Raw genomic sequence first — 20532 nt, 5'->3', positions numbered from 1 at the left:
GAGCTGTCCCGGGTTGTGAGGAGTTTGATTCAGGCTCCTTCCATTTCAAACCAGTCTCCTGAGACTTTGTTCTGCTGCAATGCTTTTAATGGGTTCTTTGCAGACAAAATCTCTTGTATTAGGGCCAACTTGGACTCCACTGTTTTTGCAGAGTCTCTTAAGGTGGTGTCCAGCAATCCCTCTTGCAGTATTAGATTGGATCAGTTTCAATCTGTGATGCCTGATGACATGGACAAGCTGCTTGGGGTGGTGCAGCATACCACATGTTATCTGGATCCTTGCCTGACCTGGCTGCTTCTATCTCGCAGGGAAGTTGTTGGAGATGGCCTAGTTAATATCATTAACATATCTCTGAGGGAGGGTAGGATGCCAATGATTAGACCACTTCTTAAGAAGCCTTCCCTAGAACCGTCAGTGATGGACAGTTATAGGCCAGCCTCTGATCTCCTATGGTTAGACAAAGTGATTGAGAGAGTGGTAACTAACCATCTCCAGGCAGTTTTGGAGGAAACCAATTATAGATAGATAGATAAACTTTATGACAGTCTTTGACCAGTACAGAAGCAAGAAGCGGTGTGGGGCGGGGGAGCAAAATCAGATCCATACAACAATATAGCAACAATAACTTTATGAATATACTGTAGTATAGTAGATTACTCCAGTAGATTACTCACTAGATGCTGTCGTATATTCATTGCTATTACACAAAACCTAGCCATGTTATGAGTAACATGGGCTTGATGATCTGATAAGAGAAATAAAATATATGCTTCATCTCCTCTGCCTGGTAGGTCCTTAATCAAGGGTAAAATTAATGATTCATGCAAATCCCTATAAAAAATACAGTATAATAAAACATGACCCACATCCTCTATAGCTTGTGTACTACATGGACAGTAATGTTCAAAATAAGGAATCTCACCATATCTACCATATAATACTGCTGAGAGCAACACGTCAAAGCAGGCCAGTGCAAATGTTCTATGATATTTGGAAGTTATTAGGGCTTGACAATAATCAGCTGGCTTGGTGATAAAAGCATGTCTCCATGATTTAAGTCATTTTGGGGCCTTGCTTATCTCCTGTTGCCGTTCCATATCCAATATTCTTTGCTTTACAGCCTTTTTTGCTTGTTCGTAACCCATGGATTGCAGCACTTCAAGGGAAAAGCCATAAAAGGCAAGCTTTTCTTTAACAACTGACATCCACTGTGATTGGAAACTATCTTCAATCATCAGTGGGGCCAGACCCCTTGGTGAGAATACTAGGCTTGTGCCCGAAATGTTTCGGAGGCCATTGTAAAGGCCTCCGAAACATTTCGACGCTGGGGCAGGATTCGGTGCTTCGGCACCGGCGGGGGTACTACTTTAAGGGTGGGGGAGGGTGTACTCACCCCCCCCCACCGTGTTTCCCCCGCCGGCGCTCTACAAATTTCAAGCCCCTCGGGGTGGCAGCGTTCCTCCCTGCCGCCCCATTCCCCCCATCGGCTGGAAGTGGCCGGAAGTCGCGAGCACGCGGGCGCCTGTTGTGCGTGCGCACGGCAGGCGGGCAGGCACGTGTGCGCACAACGGGCGCACGCACGCTCGCGACTTCCGGCCACTTCCGGCCGACGGGGGGAACGGGGCGGCAGGGAGGAACACTGCTGCCCCGAGGGGCTTGAAATTTGTAGAGCGCCAGCGGGGAAAACGTGGCGGGGGGGGGTGAGTACACCCTCCCCTGCCCTTAAAGTAGTACCCCCGCCAGTGCCGAAGCCTATTCGGGCACATCCCTAGAGAATACCACCTTCAGCCAATAGTCAAGGGTAGTAATGCACACTTGAGTTTCCACTCGCATGACTCCCAATTCCATTCTTAATGCTGTATTAGAGACACATTTAGGGGCTTGCATAATTGATCTTAGAAACTTATATTGTACTGTCTCTTTCCAGGCAAGGTTAAAGTAAGGGCCCAACTGTGCACCGTATAGTAGCTGTGCCACTACTTTTGCGTCAAATAATTTCAAAACCACAGGGACATATTGCCCTCCTTTGGTATGATAGGATATAATGGCTGAGGCACTCCTCTGTGCTACTGGACACCAATTATGTAGACCCATTTCAAACTGGCTTTAGAGCAAGCTATGTGGCTGTGTCTGCCTTGGTCGGCCTGATGGATGACCTTTACCAGAGAATCGACAGAGAGAATGTAGCTCTGTTGGTTCTTTTGGATCTCTCGGTGGCATTCAATACCATCGAACATGGTATCCTTTTGGATCCCCTGGGGGAGCTGGGGATAGGAGGCACTGCTTTGCAGTGGTTCTGCTCCTATCTCTCAGGCAGATTCCAGGTGGTGGAGCTTGGTGACAGTTGCACCTCAAAACATGAACTATTTTATGGAGTTCCTCAGGGCTCCATTCTGTCACCAATGTTTTTTAACAACTACATGAAATTGCTTGGTGAGGTCATCAGGAAATTTGGTGCAGGGGGTTATCACTATGCTGATGACACCCAAATCTATTTCTCCTTCTCCTCCTGCTCCTGCTCCTCCTGCTCCTCCTCCTCCTCATCATCATCATCAGGAAATGGCATTCACTCCCTATATGCCTGCCTACGAGCAGTAATGGACTGGATGAGGGATAATAAATTGAAGCTGAATCCAAACAAGAGAGAAATGCTCATTGTGGGGGATTGGAATTTGAGGGATGAGTTAGATCTTCCTGTGCTGTATGGTGTTATATTCCCCCAGAAGGAACAGGTATGCAGCTTGGGAGTGCTCTTGGATCCAGGCCTCACCCTGGGATCTCAGGACTCTAATGCCAGGAGCGCTTTCCATCAACTTTGTTTGATTTGACAAAGGGCTGCCTTTATATATAGTTCAGAAACTTCAATTAGTTCAAAATGCAGCAGCCAGACTGGTCTCTGGGTTAACCTGGAGAGGCCATATTATGCTTGTTTTAAAACAGTTGAACTGGCTGCCGATAGGTTTCCAGGCAAATACAAAGTGCTGGTTATTACCTTTAAAGCCCTGAACGGCTTGGGTCTGGGCTACCTTCTTCTGTATGATCCCCATCGCACATTGAGGTCATTTGGAGAGGTCCGTCTCCAGTTACCACTGGTATGTCTGCTGGTGACTCTAAACTGGGCCTTCTCTGTAGCTGCTCCTGGCCTATGGAATGCACTCCTGGCAGATAGCCACAGTTTAGGCCTGCTGTTGGCCTTTAAGTGAGCCCTAAAGACTTACTTGTTTGGCCTGGCCTTCCAAGGTTTTTAAATTGTTTTTAAGTATTTTAATTGGTTTGAAATGGTTTTGAATTATTTTAAATAATTGTTTTTATATTGTTTTAAGCAGTGTATTTTAAATGGTGTTTGTTTTATGTCTCTTTAAACTTGTGCACTGCCCAGAGCCTTTGGATAGGGTGGTCTATAAAGGTAAGTAAGTAAGAAAAGAGGGCTTATTTCTGAGTAGACACAGATAGCATTGCATTGCATGTCATAACTTGACAAATGAGATTTTTCTCAGATACATACTAAAACAAATGAGAGAGAACGGCCATTTAAATGCATCAATTGTTTCTAAATGGCCGTAGGCATTCAGTGCATTCCTCTCTGCAGTTTAAGTTTTAATTTGGCTGATGAGAGAGTTTTATACTTAGCCTTTTCAAAAAATAATTAAATTCAACAGACCAAAAAATGTTAGTTTAACATGTAATATTAAGGGTTTACCACTTTCCTTCATGCTCCAAAATGCACCTCTTTTTCATTCATTCATTCATTCTATTTATATACCACTCTTCTTAAAGTGGCTCAGGGCAGTTTATACTAAAATTAAAAATGCATAATTAAAATAAAAAACAATTAAAAGCAGAAAAAAATACAACCAAAAACCAATTAAAAGCAGATTACATTACAATTACAATTAAAACTAAGTATCACTAAAAGCCAGGTTAAAAAGATGGGTCTTTAAGGCTCTGCTGAAGGCCTTCAAGGACTAACACTTATGTGTTAGGGCTGCAGGTGCAGTTGCAACAGATGCATTATTTAGGCAACATAAACCTTGCACAGTATCCTATAGGGATGTGTGAAACTATTCGGATACAAAATTGTTTGTACATCTGAAGTTTGCGCATCTTTAAGCTTTTTTCCCATAAGGAATAATGGGAAATTTCAGCATCCTGATAAGTTCATTTGAGGGATACCAGGATGGCCCAGAGCAAGTGGTGGTATAGTTCACATAGCGTGCCAACCACCCCCAAATGCTCAAGTCCATGGGGCACTGGGTTTTGTTGTTTCTGAAGAGTTCTGAATGTAGATTCTCTGGTAGATTCAATGTTTGTCATTTATTTATTTATTTAATACATTTCTATACTGCCCCAAACACAAGTTCTCATTTCCTGGTGCAAGCCCTCTTTCAGTTCCTATATACTCAGAGGGGCCTCAAACACTGGCCTTCAGGCACCTGAGACACTCAACCCAGGAGCAGCAGCATTAGCTCCGCCCCTCCCTTAAGACTGCTTACTTACAGTTTAATATGGGAGGATTGTCAGCATAATGGCCAGGAATAGACAGCTGTTCCTTTGGGTAAGGCAGGTGATGACAAAAAGCAGCTACTGCTCACTCTGGGTGGTTCACGTGGGGAAGACAGTAATCCAGCAGGCCCTTGGCTGTTCCTCTCTTGCTTTCCTTGCCTCGCTTTTCCTTTCCATGCTGCTCTTCCAATTAGGCTGAGAATGTGGTGTGGTGGCAGCAGCTGCTGCTGCTGTTCTGCTTTCAGTTGCTTATGGAGATTTCTGCCTTGTCTCCACCTATCACATGCCCCAGCCTCTTGTCTAGGGTCCAAGCTGACTGCAAATGCTACAGCAACTTCTGTCAGTAAGTCCTCTCCTGCCACTGTATGGATGCAATTCCTTTTGATCTGGTCAGCCGTAACAGGGAAGCGCCACATAGGCCTACTGGCTGTCTGCAACTGGTGTAGACTGTTATATTTAGACAAACATTTAGATAAATGTGTGTTCATGGGCGTTGCTAGGTAGTTAAGAGATCTGGGGCCCAGTGAAATAGCTGGGCTGGGAAGGGAGCAACCCCCATGTTACTCCCTACACACACACACACACACACACACACACACACACACACACACCTTGCAGTCTCTTATGTATTGATGTGTGAAATGTTCTACAGGGGCCATGGGCCATACAGTTCAGGTGTCTGTACTATGTGAAAATGATGCTGCCACCTTTTGCTCAAAATGTAAGTGGACAAAACATGTGTCCATTTAGAAAAGAGAGTTCTGGCAACTGACCCAGAAGTTAAACAACTGGGTCAGATTTTTCTGGTCAGTTGGCAATCCTGGTCACAAGAGAACAAGGTAGTATGAAAGATTATTTGTTAGTGTAACATATGTTTATCTTGCTTTTCCATGGGAAAAATGCTCAAAGTGGTGGATAATGACAGATTTTAAGACAGCCATCAATGGATAACCAAATGGAATCAATAAAGAGCAATGTGCGAGCTCCAGATGTGGAAACCATTCAAAAATTCTTCCTCCTGCGAATTCCTTTTTTAACAATGTGTTGGAAAGGTAGTAAGAGGATTCACTATCAATAGTGCTTCTTATTCTGCCACATCTTTACAACACTGAACAATCCATTTTTATTAGAAATCTAAAAGGGATGCTGTGGCTTCTTACAAAGAAGAAACCAATGCAGAGAATCTGATACCCACAATGAATCTGAAGAACTTATATAGAATGATAGAGTCTCTTTCATGTATCATGAAGTACACATTATTGTTACATGATGAATAGGTGGGTATCAGTAGTACCATGCTGAGCTTTGATGTGCCGTCTCTGCATGTTGATAATGGGTGAACTCACCCAGGCTAAATTTGGAATGAGGCCAGCTACTATGGGCAACATTGGCAAATGCTTGGAAGAACATTATTTTTAATCTGAGAGTTCTGTTATTATTTTTTCAAGCTACTATCTCACTTTTTGGCAGACCCAAAGCAGCTAACAACAGGTAACAGAACAATATTAAAATATAAAATTAACACCAACAAACAGCAAAACCTGTCACCTAGCCCCAAGGGGCCTACCCTCTAGGAACAGTGTAGCCCCTAAATACAGTGGCTTACATACAAGCGCACTGCACCGCCCATGTGAGATCTCACAGAGGCCCCTCACTACTAGTGATTGTCTCATCACTGCTGTGACGAACCTCCCATTATTCCCTATGGAATAGCTGCAGCAATTAAGTAATCAATAGTAGCGTTGGAACATCAGTAGAAAAGAGGACACAGTTTGAACTCACAAGCAGCTAGCATGCCCACTCCACTCTTCCATAGGTGGTGCACTACACTGTATGTATGCCAGATCCTCTATTCCTAACTGTCCGTCAGCCCAGAATATGGTACAGTCAGTGGGTTGAAGGTTTCTAAGGGGTCCAGGAGAATCAGCAGCATCACACTCCCTCTGTCATTCATTAGGGCAACCAGAGGACCAAAACCATCAGAAAAATTTTCCCTTCTTCTTTCCCAGAAAAATATTATCTTCCTCTTTCCCTCCCTGGTGCCTGGGATGCACTACTATGCTAGAGTCCCAAGAGCAAGAGACAAGCTTTGTATAGACAACAAGCACCCTGACATATTCCTGGCATCTGGGATACTGCCACAGCAGCATTGATTTCAGGCATCAGGGAGTGAAGGGGAAAGGAGGAGGGTGCAGAGAGACCTTACTTAGCAGAGAGATGAAAGGGAAAGAAAGAGACCTGTTTGTCTTAAACGCTTGAGATGTATTATTACTATGAGTTGCTAAGATTTATGTCCCAACCCAGTGAATGATCAACTTCAGAGATTTCACTACTTGTTTTACATTTGAGTAACATGTTTTATAGCTGCTGCTTCCCTCATAAATACAAAGCAATCTTATGTCTGTTTAACTAAGCTTTATTCAGAAACAGCTCCATTTTTCTCCTGCTTTCCCTCTCTTTCCTTTCTGACTCCAACCCCACCCTGCACTCTTTACAGGATCCCCCTTGGGACAAACTTCTAATTCACAAAAGATAAAGGACTGCTAGATATAATACAACATATCCCTCCCCTTTATAACAAAAGGGGAATTGAGTTGATTTAAAATTTGGTGACAAAGTCTTTAAGTCTTCTAGGTGGTCTCCTGTCATGCACACTTCTCCTAATTACTGGGGTCTCTGGCAAAGGAACTGTTAGTGATTTGTGTTCTGGTACAGAAGATTGTGCATCACTTTCATCAGCCTCCTCTGTGAAGTCAAAACTGGAGGCAAGTTCAAATTCATCCAGTTTTGACCACTACAGTTCCTCTCTTGAAATCAAACTCCCATCCCTCTTTTCTCATAATATGCATGCTTGAAAGTCTTGAATTGTTCAATTTCTTTCCATCACCAAATATGACAGAATCTTCTCAGATTTCAGTTTTTGTTTGGGTGCAGAATATAAGGACCATCCCCTTCTCACTTTATAAGACAGCTGTATCCAAACAAAGTCCCCCACCTGAAATGTTCACTGTTTCACACCCAGTTTCTAATCCACATACAATATATATTTTTGTTGCTTCTCCCTTACCTGATCAAGAATCTCTGCATCTCAGGGTGAGATGGTACAGAAAGGCCTGTCAGTTGTTGCCATCGGGTAAGTTTGTGTAGTGGAATGTAATAGAGTGGAAACTGAGGCTTGTTAAATTTATTGAACAAAGTTACTAAGGTTTATTACTCAAGTATTACCAAATCATAAACAGGCCTACTCTGAGTGAAAGATCATCCTAGCAGGAGGAGGAGGAGGAGGAGGAAGAAGAAGGAACAGTCTCAAGCATCCTGTAAGAAATACAATCGGACCAATAAGTCTACAGAACTGATGAACATTCTAATCTCTATCCCAAGCCTTTATACGTACAATACATCAGTGGCAAGAACAAGGACAATGTATATAAATCTCAACATACTCCTCCTTATTGTCTTGTTCCTTAATTTATAAGCCCAACTGCCATCCACAGATTTTGAAACTGTTGTCTGGTTGATGGCTTTGTCAGTATATCTGCAACCATTTCTTCTGAGGCACAATATTTTATATCAATAATATTTTTCTCTTGTAATTATCTTACAAAATGATGTTTTGCATCAATATGTTTACTTCTCTGTGCAACCTTCTCACTTTGTGACAGAATAACAGAAATTTGGTTGTCTTCATACATTATAGTAGGCTTCAATGCAATTACTCCAAAATCTTTTAGAAGTTTATGCAACCAAATAACCTCTTGACAAGCTTGTGCCACAGTTTTGGTTGAAGATAAAGCTACAAAAGATTGTTTCTTGCTTAACCATGAGCCATAGAAAAATATATTGCCACTAGTTGACTTTCTGTCATCCCTATCTTCAGCCAATTAGCATCCATGTATTCTACTAACTTGGGTTGCTCACAGGCTGACGGTACTAATTGCAGGTCTGCTGTGCCCTTTAAATACTGCGCAACTCTTTTAAGTACAATCCAGTCCTTCTTGGTCAGTGAATTCATTTCCCTACACAATATTCAGTTGTAATGAACAGTAACTTTCCAGTTCCCATACTGTAGTTTTTATTGCTTTCCAGAGACTCATTGGATTCCTTCTCCTTTAAGAAACCCACTTCCATTGGAGTATTCATCTCATTTGCCTTTGTCAAACCAAGACACTAAATTAAGTCTATCTTTTGCCTCTGACTGAGTGTAAAAGTTCCATCATCTCATCTTTTTATTTGTATCCCGAGATAAGATATTTCACTCAAATATTTAATTTCTACTTCTTTATTTAAATTCTTCACTATCTCATCATAATCTTTCTTATCCTGATGACAAACAAAAAGATCATCTACATTTAAAGAATATATTTCCATCTTGCATCGCTATATCTAGGGTACAGGAACCAACTTTTCCCTGTCTATACCCTTCTTCCTGAAGCAATTGACTTAATTTACCATTCCAAACTCTGGCTGCTTGTTTAAGTCCATATATACTTTTCTGTAGTTTACACACAAAAGTTTCTTTACCTAACTCCTCAAAACCTGGAGGTTGCTGCATATACTGTACATATGCAGCAACCTCCAGGTTCCTCGGCCTTTTCTGCAACCAGCTTGAACATCCGGCATTTCCTTTTCCATGTAGGGCTTTGATCTGCATTGGATGGTCCTGAGCACTATTTTGCTAGCATCTGAAATTAAGGATATTACGCTATGGTTTGCGCAATCTGTTAAGTTTCCTTTGTTTGGTATGGGTATGTAGACTGACCTGTTGGCCATTGTGTCATTCTCCAAATTTGCTGGCATAGTTTGGTTAGAGCCTTGACTGATTCTTCTTCTGTTGCCTGCCATTTTTCTGTAGTTATTCCATCAATTCCTGTAGCCTTCCAACTTGGTAATGACCTGCGTGCTGATCTAACTTCATCTTCCCATATTAGAGGTTCTTACAAGGAGGGAATATCGTCTAGAGTATCTTGAATGTTGACTTCCCTGCTGTACAGCTTTTCAGTATACTCCTTCCATTTCCTTCTGCTCCACTGGAGCAAAATCAGGGCTCTGTATGGTTAGGAGGTAATTGCTAAAATAGGACCTCCACTGTTTCCAGGGAAAAGCAGGTTCTCCTCGGGTGGACAAGAAAAAAGGTGGTGGTGGGATATGAGACATGCTGCAGGGGGCATCCAGTGAATAATAGAGTCCAGGATTGATGAAGAAAAAGTACCTTCATGGGTTGTGCAGATCAGGAAGCTGGAGAAACAAATAGCAGCTGCAATAGTAGAATGCAGTAGTTCAGAAATATAGGCCCACTAATGCAATGAAATGAAGATGCAGTAACCTTCACAAGTTTTGCAGGCTCAGATGCATTGCTGGTTCAAAATTTCATTGCCAAATGTCTTATAACTGCTTCCCACATAAATACAAAGCAATGTTTGTTTGTTATATTTGTTTAACTAAGCTTTATTCAGAAACCACTACATATTGCTCCTTCTCCTTTCCTTACCTTTCCTTTCTGACTGCACACACACATACCTGCACCACTCTCTACAGGATCCCCCTTGGGACAAATTTTTAATTAACAAATCATAAAGGACTGCTAGATAGAATATAACAATACATTTTTCAATGTGTGATTCAGGAAGTAAGGGAATGCCTGTGTGAGCGACTTAGCTTCTATTCTAAGCACAGTTCCTTTGAACTAAGGGCTGGTCTTCCCAGAGGGGCATAGCAAGGTTGGAGTGAGCCCAGAGACAAGATTTTAAAATGGGGCCCCCTTCACAGAAGCTCAGCTCATGAAGTAAAGAAATCTTAAATGAGGCTGAATAGTGGTAACAAAAAGCAAAGTTTTCATATATATATATATATATATATATATATATATATATATATATATATATATAATCTCCGATGTGCCATAATAGAACTTCATCCTAAATTATTTTTTTTAAGGTTTTGTAAATTGTGGACAATGCAAGTCATTTAATGGTACTAGAGAAAGACATGCTGTTCTGGAAGCTCCAGGTCTTAACACTCGATTTCAAAGGATGAATACAACAGAAAGAAGCCCAGGCGGGTGCGCGGCTGGGGGAGTCAGTCATGTGACTTGTCTCTGCCCACCCCCAAGGCAATGGGCCCCCAGACAACTGTCTCTCCTTGCCCTGTTATGCCCCTGTCTTCACATTATCATTCAAAGAACCATTCAAAGGCCTCTGGAAAACCACTCCTACGTGGCAATGCACAACCGTTGCACTCCATCCTAAAGACAAAGGGTGAGTTCAGAAATACTGACTGACTGGCCTGCCAATGTTGTACTGGAAAAAGCATTATGCTTATGTCTCCCCACCCACTATCCTGTTGCTGCAAAATCGCATGGGGTGGAGTGGCCGAACTATCACTTACTTATAGTAGACTGAATACTACTATAAAGTAGTATCCAAATCACAAGGGCAGTATGATCATTTCAATTCCTAATGTGTTTATATGGTGGCGGGGCAGGTCAGCAGAGGGAGGAAGGTTGTGCATGCATTCCTTGTCATGCGTTTGGGTGGGCTGGCTACAGTACTTGTGGTTTTGGTGGGTTTTTTTGCTGAAACCATCCCATATCCACTAGTGTGTCCATTCAGCACATCAGGCCACCAACAGAGAACTTAAAATTATATAGCAACAACAAAAGGATGCTGAAACACATTGTTAAGAGCAATTCAGTTCTGAAATCATGCACATGATTTTGAAAAGCTCAAAATAAACTCACAGAATATTTAAAAACCAAAAATAAAACAGGAAGCTGGAATTAGACTCATACTCCCATTTGGTTATAAATGCCTTGCCTTGCTTTCATGATTAACAACGGCATTATATTTTCTCTTTTGCTTTTCACCAAAATACTAAATTATTATAACTATGCCAAGCAACTGTCATTTACATGATAGGCTACATAATAAGAAAACTGAGGTATAAATGTTCATTGGAATTTTTTTTTTTAACGTGACAGAAATAATGCTTAACTTCAAGGACAAGGAAGGAAAAAGCCTTTTATTTTAAAAATCAAGTAAGACTGACAGAAACATATTAGAATATCACACACTGCCTCCTTCCCTCCTCCCCAACCTCTGATTGCCTTTATTGTGTTGCTGTGGCAACCCTGCCTACAGATCTAAAATTTAAAGCAAACGCACCACAAAACTACACTGTTTAAACAATTATATTGAAAATATTTTTGCCTGAAGCTTTGTGAAACAAGATCTGAACTTACTGGGTTGCTGAGCATCTGTCTTTAACATAGAAGTGGTCAGTTTCTTAAACATATAAAAACTATATGAGCCCCTGGTGGCGCAGTGGTAAAACTGCTGCCCTGTAACCAGAAAGGTTACAAGTGCGATCCTGATCAGGGGCTCAAGGTTGACTCAGCCTTCCATCCTTCCGAGGTCGGTAAAATGAGTACCCAGAATGTTGGGGGCAATATGCTAAATCATTGTAAACCACTTAGAGAGCTCCGGCTATAGAGCGGTATATAAATGTAAGTGCTATTGCTATTGCTATTTGCACAATTAAGAAATAAAGCATTGAACAGAACAAGGGTAGATTCATGGTGTCAGCCTATCTTCTCTCTCTTGAAGGCAAGTTTGCTCTCCTCTCTTCCAGTCATTGAACAATGTTGTCTTTTGTATATAACATGGACTTTCTCATTGACTTCTGGTGAATACAGAAAACATGGGGTTGAAGTAACGATACTGGCTTGTTTCCTTTGACAGCACTAAATAGATAACTGACCCACCTTCTCATGAATGGTCCGTGTGTTCACTCTATGTGTAGAAGGGGGAGTGGTTCATGCTGGCTCGACCTACTTCCATAATCTTTGCACATCGAAGTAAAGATTAGAATTGGGTTTACAAGCTAAAAAGACATAGAGCAGGTGATGGAAAAAAATTGGGAATTTTGGGTTCATTTAATGAGCAGAGGCCATCACCATCCATCAGGTTCAAGCTTTTATTGATCACAACATGCCAGGTGTCTCTCTTTCAAGAAGTGAGCATGCCCTCAGGCTTTTGGCAATAGTCTGCTATATATACAGGCTATACAATTGAGTACAGAGCCTATCAGAGGCCAAAGTTTCATGGTATACACCAATCATACTAGTACAAGTAGAATAAAACTTAGCCATTGGTAGATAAGGTGAACCAATTACAAGGCAGAAAGCAGCAATAATGCACCAATCAGCTTTTTTTTTTTTTTACATTTATATCCCGCTCTTCCTCCAAGGAGCCCAGAGCAGTGTACTACATACTTGAGTTTCTCTTTCACAACAACCCTGTGAAGTAGGTTAGGCTGAGAGAGAAGTGACTGGCCCAGAGTCACCCAGCTAGTTTCATGGCTGAATGGGGATTTGAACTCAGGTCTCCCCGGTCCTAGTCCAGCACTCTAACCACTACACCACGCTAGCTTTAGCTGTGCTAATCTCTAGTCAGGCAGGGCAAGGTATGGTCAACAGGTGCTTATCTCTAGTCAGGTGGGGCAGAGTATTGTTTCAAGGAAAAGGGGCCCTGTAACATCAGGGTACAGAAACTTGTGACCTTTAGGGCTTATTTAGGTAACACAACTAGGTGAAAGGGGATAGTGGAATTTTCCATCATCACTAGTCAGAAATATGAACAAGGAGCCTGAGCAGCAGACACTGGTCATAAATATGGGGGGGTGGGGGGGGATGATCATCCCCCAGTTGAGGGATGAACTGTTGACTAGGGAAGGGAAGCACTGCCCGAGCTGATGGGCTGGCCTTGGCCCTGCCCCTTGTACCTGACATCAGATGCAAGTGGTGTGGCTTGGAGGGTGCATGTGCTTTGCGTGCATGATGAAACAGGGAAGCCGCTGGAGGATGTTGTCCTCCAGCTGTGGCCAAGCTCTCTAAGCCCATAGGTATATCCAGTCTCAGCATGACACAGAAAAAAGGCACATTTGAGGGCAAATAACTGCTTCAGGAGAGATTTTCTACAGAAAAATATTAGGACTGCAAATGGTTAATGTTCTTCTCCACCCAAGCTGTGGCCATGATTTTGCTGTTTTAAGTGTGGCGGGGGCAGGGGGGAGGCCACTCAGGAGAAAATAAAGTGTCAAACATATCCAGTTGGGCCTGAGTTATCCTAATGCCAGAAAAGCAGTCCTTCGAATGGTTAAGCAATTGCATTTTCTCCACGTGACAGCACAATGGTAGCAATGAATATAGAGTACCCCAAACTGACAGAACTGGCAACCTTTTATAAATAATTCTCAGTTGTACATGAATATAAAACCCCTGATTTAGCCAATTGCCATCTGCTACAGTATAAATAAGTTACCAAACATGAAAAAACAAAAACAAAAAAGTGTGCGTGCGCGCGCACACACACGCACCAGCAAATGTTTTCTTCGTTAATTGAGTAAACCTGGGAGGCATTTAGTCTTGCCTGAAATATTGCTTACTTGTGGTTCTTTCAGCTATTTAATGTTGCTATTTTTTGACAGTTTACTGGAAGCTGAACATTTTTATTTGAAGAAGAATGCCTTAAGGATGAGTCAGTTCAGCTGTAAGAACCTCTGTCAAGTAAAGCTTCTGCATTGTCCAATTTAAGAGTTTATTGTCAGTTTGCAGAATTATGACAAGTGATCTACTTTTTTTTGATAAATTACTACCCAGGGCTCTTTTTGACTAAATAGAATCTGTTGTGCTTGGGCAATTACTTTATTTATTTTCCAGTATAAACAATCATGATAAAGGCGGTGACCTGCTTTTCTAGGCTATTTCATCATACTCCCTGTCCACATATTTATTCTGTTTAAAACTGAATTTCTGTTATGCCCATAGGATGCAGTTCTGTACTCCCTGAATCAATACAAATGTAAGAGTTGGGGGATAGTTTGTCATATTTCTGGATCATTTTGTCTTCACTTTTTCAAACCCGGCTCTAAAAAACTTACTATAATTACTGCAAAGCTGATGTTTAATTAAAGAACAATCTTATTGCTATGTGCGAACCTTTATATCTCTGTTGAACTGGAACGAGGACCACCAACATGGAAGTTTTCCTGCTCAGTCCCATAAAAGAAATAGGGATTGCACGATCTTGAGCAGGAGAACTTCCAGATACAGTATAGCCAGTGTTGGCATCAGGGCTCCAAGATCTCTTTCCTTAAGAGTCACTTCTAATTCAGAATGTATCCGTATACACAGAAGTTGGAACAGACTGATTATCTTGCTCCTGAGGGCAAGACTAGAGCCAATGGGTTGAAATCACAAGAAAACAGATTCAGGCTAGACATTATTCATTCATTCACTCATTCATTTTATTTATTAAATTTGTACATCATCCCAAATTCCATCTCTGGGTGGTGGTTTACAGCAACATAAAACAAATTAAAAAGAGAAATTAAAACCTTAAAACAATTTCAAACCACAAGTCTGGTTAAAAAGCTTGGGTGAATAAATGTGTCTTTAAAGATCATCTCTGACAACCTTCTAAAAGTTGTCAGAGATGTGGAGGCTCTTATTTCAACAGGAAGCACATTTCAGAGTCTTGGGGTGGCAACAGAAGCTCCGGGGGCAGTGGTGAGAGGCACCTTTAAGGAGTAATAAGCAGGTGTTTACCAGTGTGGAGGAACATAGGAAGCTGCCATATCCTGAGTCAGACCATTGGTCTATCTAGCTCAGTATTGTCTTCACAGACTGGCAGCGGCTTCTCCAAGGTTGCAGGCAGGAATCTTTCTCAGCCCCATCTTGGAGAAGCTGGGGAGGGAACTTGGGACCTTCTGCTCTTCCCAGAGCAGCTCCTTCCCCTGAGGGGAATATCTTGCAGTGCTCACACTTCTAGTCTCCCATTCATATGCCACCAGGGCAGACCCTGCTTAGCTAAGGGGACAAGTCATGCTTGCTACCTACCTCAAGACCAGCTCTCCTCTCCACAAGACCTGCATGCTGCCGTGTTCCATCTGCAGCCCCGCATGTGGCGGCAGCACTCCAGGGCCACACCGCAGCCCTGCTAGATGCCAAGTGGAGCGCCCCCCCTCCGGGTGGGATTGCAGGCAAAGTGTAGCAGCTTGCAGGCGCTGCTTACACGCTGGTAAGCACCTGCTTATTACTCCTTAAAGGGTTCTCTCACCACCCCCACCCCCAGCACTGCCCTCACTGGCTGATCCTGGGCAACAGAGAAGGTCTGTCCCTCTGTAGCCACCAGAGAAGCTGGTGGCAACTGCAGAGGAAACCTCTCCAGATTATTGTAATGGGAGATGGAGCTCATACTGAAGAAGTTGTTCTCTTAAATACCATGGACCTAATCTGTTTAGAGCTCTATAGATTACAACCAGCACCTTGTATTTTGCCCGGAAACCTACTGGTAGCCAATGTAGTTCTTTTAATATAGGAATAATATGGTATCTCCAAGATGACCCAGAGACCAACCTGGCTGTCACATTCTGGTCCAACTGCTGTTTCCGGACTACGTACAAACGCAGCCTCAGGGGCGTAACTAGGGGAAATGGCACCTAGGGCAAGCACTGAAATTGCGCCCCCCCCCCTCCAAACATCTGATACCCTTCTTTCAGGAAACTTGTTTTCATGCATTGCTGCTGTTTGCAGAGAAAAGAAAAAGGAGTTGTTGTGTGTTCCTATTTTCTCTAAACCACAGTGTGTGAGAGAGAAGATCTTCCGTTGTAATCACTTTAATTGAATGCATAGTAGGTGTTTCTAAATAAAATATTCAGTGAGTTAAAAAAGCTGTACCTTACCCTGCATTGGATTAATTGCTGTAAGTGCTTTATAGAGGATTAATACGTGTGAGGCTTAGTGTGTTTTCTGTTCTTGTTCTTTTATAGTTTTACATGAAACTTATAGTTTTACAAGAAAAATGAGGCTGAGAATGCGGAAGGCTTCTCAGCAGTCAATTCAAAATCACACACCGCGTGTGTTGAGGGTAAAGAGGAAATATTCTGATGTGGAAGAGAGCTTGCCTGTTGGGGGAGAAAAACCACATAAAAATGAAACTGGCTTATTGTCAGAGCGTTTGCAGCCTGAAAGTGTCTATTCCCCCTTTCTCTCCCTCCAGAGAGGGAAAACCCGAGGCCACGCCCCTTTGTGGTGTCACAAAAGGGGCGTGGCTTTGAGCTCCAAAGAGCCTGAGGAAGCTCTTCTGCATCATTTCAGGCAGGGCTTGCTTCCTTGAAGCATCTATTCTTCCTTTCTCTCCCTCTCTGGAAGGGGGAATACATGCTTTCAGGCTGCAAACGCTGCATGAAATAAATGGCAAGTACTCGCTGGGGGCAGCTCCCAGCAGCTCGAGCCGGGGCGCCGCAGACATGCTCCGGACTGCAGCCAATGGAAGAGCGCCCGTTGGCGCCTGGACTCAGAGCGAGTACCGCCTGTGGGGGGGGTGGTGCGGGCGGGCCAGCCATGGCAGTGATGAGCAGCAGTGTGCATGCGGGCACCCGCAGGATTGAATGGAGGGGAGATTTTAAAAATTAAAAAAAATTTTTTTTTGAATTGTGCTGGTTCGGGGTGGGGGCAGGACATGGAAGACATTTTGTGCCCCCCTGCAATGGCGCCCAGGGCACATGCCCTGCCTGCCCCCTGTTATGCCTCTGGGCAGCCCCACATAGAGCACATTGCAGTAGTCTAATTTTGAAGATACCGGCATATGTACCACTATTCTGAGGTTGTTTATATCAAGAAACGGATGCAGATGGTGTATCAGCCAAAGCTGATAGAAAGCATCTCTGGCCACTGCCTCAATCTGAGGCACCAGGGAGAGGTTTGGCCACTCCCAGACTGCGTACCTATTTCTTCTGGGGAAGTGTGACACTATCCAGAACCAGTGGAACAGAATTATCTCTTGAGTTCCAACCCCACACATTAAATACTTCCATCTTATTTGGATTCAGCCTCAGTTTGTTATCCCTCATCCAGTTCATTACTGCCTCCAGGCAGGCATTTAGGGAAGTTATGCTTTCCCCTGATGATGTTGACCTGGATAAATAGATTTGATAGATAGATAGATCTTTATTATGGTACTTGACCAGAAACCGTTCCCACCAATTTCAGTTTATGGCAAGCATACAGTCAGTACAGTAAATCTATCAAACTAACCACATTTAAATTTTAAAAACTAGTTCATCTAATAAAGCAAACATCTTTGCCTAACCAACTGAGGGAGCCTTAAACATTACTTGATGGATTGTATACGCAATAGCGAAGAATTTAGCAACAAAAAGTAACAGAAGCACTCTTATCAGCAACAAGATACGTTATATAAAATTCTAAGGATCTTCCCAGCAAACCTGTTTAAAGGGGTAAAATCAATTTACTGCATAGGGTGCTGTAGAAAACACAGTAAAGTAAAAAATGCACCACATCTTCCATCAGTATCAGCATACTGATAACACCCTGCACTAAATCTCCTGATGATCACTCCCAGCGGTTTCATGTAGATGTTAAAAAGTATTCGGAAGAATTTCCTAACCACAAGAGCTGTTCAATAGTGGAACAGTCAACCTTGCACAGCAGTGGGTTCTCCTCAGTTAGTAGTTTTCAAAGAGTTTGGAATAGTTAAGGATGCTGTAGTAAATCCCTGCACTGAACAAGTGGTTTGGACTAGAAGACTCCCAAGATCCTTCTACAAGTTAAACAGTAGGGATGTGCATGAAACAGTATTTACTTTCTGTTCTGAGCTCAGAACGGAACACAAATACCTGGAACATTCTGTCAAAACAACTGGTCCAGCTGGCTGTTCCGACGGAATGACCCTGCTCCGAGTCAGAACTTTCTGAGCACCAGTTTGGACTCCAAAATGGAGATCTTCTGGTCTCTGTGCATGCACGGCAGCCATTTGCATAGTAGTGCTGACCTTTGGTTAGGAACAGTTACCAGTTTTGTGGAACAGTTAGTCAAGGTTGGGCTATTTAAAGTTTAAAACATACCTGTTCTAATCCTCCTAACTCAACGCAGGTCATGAAAACCCTTCACTCCCTGGGTCTTGTTTTAAGCAGGAAGGATTTGAGGGAGGACTAGGTCTCACTTAGATCAGCTTCCGGGAGGATGCACCTTTCCTAATAAGGGGGAAATCAAAACAGGAGGCCCAATCCTGAGGACTGGGCAGGAACTACACTCACAGCCACCAGAAGAAGAAGAGAAAGCTTTTTCTTGAGTTTTGTTCTGTCCCAAGAGTGCCCTGAGGAAGCAGCTGGCTGAGAAGCTGCTGGGGAAATGGAAGACCACAACGAAAAAGCTGGAGACAGCAAGAAGGCCCCTGCCTGTGAGTAATAAGATAGGGACCAGTTCAGTTAGACATGTGGGGGAAGTTATTTCCTTTATTGTATTGTTTGAATCTGAGTTGCCTGGTTAATGAAAACTCTCTCTTACAAACTGCATTATGAAGAAATAAATGTTCTCATTGCATACTCTTGTTTTTCTTTTAATCTGATAATAAACCCTTGTTGGTGAAGTGTGTTACTCTTCATTTTGGGTCTGCCTTAGTCACACTATTTTGGAGGCCTAGGACTGCCTCCAAAACCCTCCTTCTAGAGAGGGTTTTGCCACTTCACCCCTGCACCCCAGAAATTCTATACAGAGAGTGGGTTTCCCTCACATAAAAATAAAGTGGATGGTGGCAGTCTATTGTGAATCCCTTACAGTCAAGGATTCACCCAGTGAACTCCCTGCCCCTTCCTCTGGCTCTGGTAGGAGCTATGACAATCTGCAAAGCAATCATATAGTTGCACAAAATCTCAAATTTGCACTCTTGTGCAAATGATCTCTGCCACTTAAATAGATGGAGGAAGCACACCACACCTACTTCCCAGTAGGAAACACACCACAGGTAGCACATCTTGGTGCACAATCCAGTGCAGCACTAGTCTGGAATGCAAGCTACCATCCTTGCACAAGGATGTTGTGCTAGCTAGCTCCACTATGCCAGGAGCTTGCATTCCAGACATGTTTGTGTAAGCACTTTTGTAGTCTGAATGTCAGTCAATGAGGTCATGCACTTGACCTTATACCACCTCTCAAGGAGGTCTGCAGGGAAGGCAGGAGCTTGCCTGCCTTCCTCGGCAGATGAGCAGTGTCATCTTTGATTTTGCCGCACACTCACAGAAGTGGTGGCATGGTGAAGGCAAAAGCTGGGAGTGGGAGGCTGTCCCTCTCCTGCCCCCCAGAGTGCCCCACGCCACGAGTGCAGTAGATGCTCTCGTTAGAGCAGCTGCCATGCTCCGCACAGCCACTCCTTCCCCCCAGCTTGCTGGCAGAAATGGTGGCAGGCCAGGGGGGAGCCTTTTAACCCCGAGCGATCATGCTCATGATTCCCTGCTGAGGTTTAATGAACTGCAGGTTCTTTTAACCTTGGCTAAACTCTGGGTTAAAAAGTTGGGCTACTATGCTCTGGAGCAGCCGGGAGCAGAGGACTCCCGGCCCTCCAGACAATACGAGCCACCTGGGTTACCCCAGGCAGCTCGTGTCATGTGAATAACCTCAATGTCTATCAGATTATCCCTATCAATAGCCTAAAGAATCATTTCTGTGTATGTGACTGCTTCCATGCACACTCCATTCATGGATATGAGCATGGAAGCTACTTCACTAGTCTCAGTTTTTAGCTTTTTAAATAATGTTTAATTTGAAACTCTTGTTAGTGTAATTTTAATCGTGGTTTTATTTTGTTTGTTTGTTAGTTTGATTGATTTTTATACTGCCTTTCCAAAATGGCTCAGGGCGGTTTACAATAACCTGGTCTTTTAACTTGTTCAACTTAATTTTTTAGTCTTATTTTACATTGTATCTATTTTATTAATAGTGTGAGCTGCCCCAAGCAGTAGTGTACTGGAGGGGTGGGGTATATATATATATATATATAAATAATAATTTTTTAAAAATCACGTGAGCCAGCATAGCATAGTGGTTAGAATGTTGGACTAACACTGAGAAGACTCAAGTTTGCATCCCCATTCAACCACAAAACTCACTGGGTGACTCTGGGCCAGTCATGTATCTCTCAGCCTAACCTACCTCACAGGGTTGTTGTGAGGATA

This window comes from Hemicordylus capensis, chromosome 3 (assembly GCF_027244095.1).
Source record: "Hemicordylus capensis ecotype Gifberg chromosome 3, rHemCap1.1.pri, whole genome shotgun sequence".
NCBI classification, from domain to species: Eukaryota; Metazoa; Chordata; class Lepidosauria; order Squamata; family Cordylidae; genus Hemicordylus; species Hemicordylus capensis.
Note: the sequence above shows the minus strand (reverse complement) of the source record.